The sequence below is a fragment of the Cynara cardunculus genome (genome assembly GCF_001531365.2).
Source record: "Cynara cardunculus var. scolymus isolate 2C chromosome LG 10, CcrdV1, whole genome shotgun sequence".
Classification (NCBI taxonomy): domain Eukaryota; kingdom Viridiplantae; phylum Streptophyta; class Magnoliopsida; order Asterales; family Asteraceae; genus Cynara; species Cynara cardunculus.
The window spans coordinates 21998576-22001343 of NC_037537.1; positions in this window are offsets into that span (position 1 = coordinate 21998576).

The window sequence follows — 2768 nt, forward strand, 5'->3', positions numbered from 1 at the left end:
TATTATTTTTATAAATTTTTTATTGTTAAGCCAAAAATATATTACTTCACTATTTGATCTAAATTAAATTATAATAAAAAATTGAATTAAAAAATTGTAAAAAAAACGAGAACTTTTAAATAGTTAATTTGATATTAATATCGATATATTTTTTCAAATTTATTTTTATTTAAAAGTAAAAACATTATTTTTTCTCAAAACCACATAAACCATATTATATCAACAAAGACAAAAATAAAGCAAAACATTAAAATAAAAATGTATTTCGTTGTATTGCGCGAGTATCTGACTAGTTATAAAAAAAAGTAATAACTAATAATTGAATTCAATATTTTATTAAAATATCAGTTATCTAAGTTTTATTATTAATAAAATGGAATAAATACAACTTTTCTAGTAAATACGATAATAATAATATTAATTAGAGATGGCTAAAATGGGTTCACAACCCGACCCAATTATGGGATCGGGATCGGGATCGGGATCGATTATATATAAATTCGATTTAAAAAAAATAAGTTTTTATAAATTATCTATCAAGTTTCCAATATTTCTGTAAGATTTTCAAGTTTTCTATTTTACCAAAAAGTAATATATTTTTTTTAAGGGTTTCAAGTTCTTTTTAATGTTTTTTTAAGTTTTTGTAAATGTTCCAATATTAAAACTCAAAAATCGTAATATAAAAACATCCATAATATTTTTGTGTAAAAATAATTTTTTTTAAACTGTATTTAAATGAACCAATTAGAGATTGTAAAATGTATTTCAATAAAATATAACCTAATTTCTTTTTACGTTCAAAATCGATTTTTAGAAGAAAAAAATTGGGACTGGTTCTAAGGACCAGTTATAACATGAAGATCGGTTATAGTCAGAATGTCATCCATTTGGCAACCAATTTGGCTTTTAACTTGCAGACAAAGCACATTAATGTACGTGATGCATATCTTGTTAGATTGCATGAAGCAAACGTCGTCTATTTGAAGAAAATCTTAACAGATGATAATGGTGTTGATATGTTCACAAAATCACCACCGTGCGCTAAGTCTGAGCATTGCTCAAACTTAATTAAGCTTCGCTTGTGTTAGTGTCGTTGGACACTTTGTTCAACAGAGACCAAATATTACCAAAGATGACAAAAACGACATATTTGAAGGGATTATTTCGTCAAGTGCTTAGAGTTGTGTTATGCTCTATTTTGTTTAGTAGATTGTGCACCTGAGGTTATTTTGTTTTTGCTTGTAACTTTGACGGGTGATGACCATGTTGAAGCTGTCACAGTTGGAATGCAATTTTACTACCTCGTGCCAATTTACTATGATCAACTGTTGGAAGAGTTGATATTCGCTGATGTCGATTGTTCGTTTTTCTAGAAGATTGTGTATCATGGTGGAGTGCTTTAGTATAATACATTACATTTGATGTTGCATAACGGATCAGAAGAAGGAACAAGCCAGACGACTTCCATGCGACCTAGGGTGTGCCAAGGTCGCCTCAACCCTGTGAACTCTAGTGTGAGATGAAGGTTCCATGCGTCTATACCCTCATTTGCCACCGTTTGCTCGTCGTTGACTATTTATTTCATTTTAATCCATCTTTTGTTTATTCAGGGTGATACAATATCAATCAACCAACACGAATGCAACGACGATCCCTATTGCAAGCAGCTCCGTTTTCCAATTTCTTTCCTTGCGCACCAAGCATTCCCTTATAAAAAACAAGAACCTTTCGAACTTCCCGATTGCCTCTGTGAAGCAGTTGGGAGATAGTATATTATTAGAGTTGATCATTTGCGGGCTTCGGCCACGTTTAACCTATTCTTTTTGTTCAACGAGCCTAATATGGTAAAACCAAACCCGTTTTTACGGGCTTGAAAAACTTACCCATACCCCCTATAAACGGGCCGGGCTTGCCATGGGCTAACAAGATTAAAAATCTTGTTATATTTTTATGAAAACAAACTTATATCAAATCACAAGTTATTTAAAATAATTTTAAATATATAACAATTTTTCCAACTTAAAATTTGACGTAAATACATAACAATATACACACGTTAGAAAGAAATTGTTTCGCTAAATATAAAGTATCGATAAAGAAAATGACTAAATGAGATAGTAAGGAATTGATCAATTGAGGTAATTATACTTTCAAAATGTTATTATCATGAGTTATAATCAAGTAGAAATTGATAAGTATTAAGGGGGTGTTTGGGATTGCTTATTTAAAACAAATTTTTTTTTACAAAAGCACTTATCAACTTATTATAAGTCAGAAGGGTTTAACTTCTTCAAAAACTTCTTATTACCGGTTTTGATACCGGTATAAGTTGTTTATCCAAACACTCAAAAATGCTGATTACCGATGTCACACCGGAATAAGTCAATAACTTGTTTTTATAGGCAATTCCAAACATCTTCTAAGAATTTTCAATTTTATTTGTAAATTTCAATTATAAAAGTTAATTATTATAAACATATTAATGGTAATGGGCTTGGCAAGCTTGTCCAAATAATTTTTCATTTCCGCCCATTAATTTTAACAAGTCAGTTCAAGCCCGCCCATTTCTTCAAGAATGGTAATTCAAACCCGTTTTTCTAGCAGATCGGATAGGACGAGTCTAACGGATCATTCCGTGCATTGAACAACTTTATATAGGGGGTGGCTAATGGCACCCCTATCATGTGCTAATGCCACCCCTAGGTAGCCTTTAATTATTTATGTTTTATAATTTTTTGTGTTTTTTTGTGATTATTACTTTTTATTTT